Raw genomic sequence first — 266 nt, 5'->3', positions numbered from 1 at the left:
CATTCTTTACGATTAAATACCAAATGTAATTTTTTAAAACAACCTGAATCTGATTTAAGCCACAGTCTCTCGCAAATCTGTCAAAATTTTGCCCAGTCATTTTTATCTGTTTACTCATAAAATACATTAAAAATGCAATTAAATTCCTCCAAAAATAACGTGAATACACCTCTTCAGTGATGAACATATGTTCCAAGTCTTTTATATTGTAGGCTATTTTTAGAGTGTAAAAAAACAACTCATAAAGCAAAAATAAATGGGTTTAA

Source organism: Sinocyclocheilus anshuiensis, unplaced genomic scaffold (genome assembly GCF_001515605.1).
Source record: "Sinocyclocheilus anshuiensis isolate Anshui unplaced genomic scaffold, SAMN03320099.WGS_v1.1 scaffold383, whole genome shotgun sequence".
NCBI classification, from domain to species: Eukaryota; Metazoa; Chordata; class Actinopteri; order Cypriniformes; family Cyprinidae; genus Sinocyclocheilus; species Sinocyclocheilus anshuiensis.
This window is presented reverse-complemented; position numbering follows the sequence as displayed.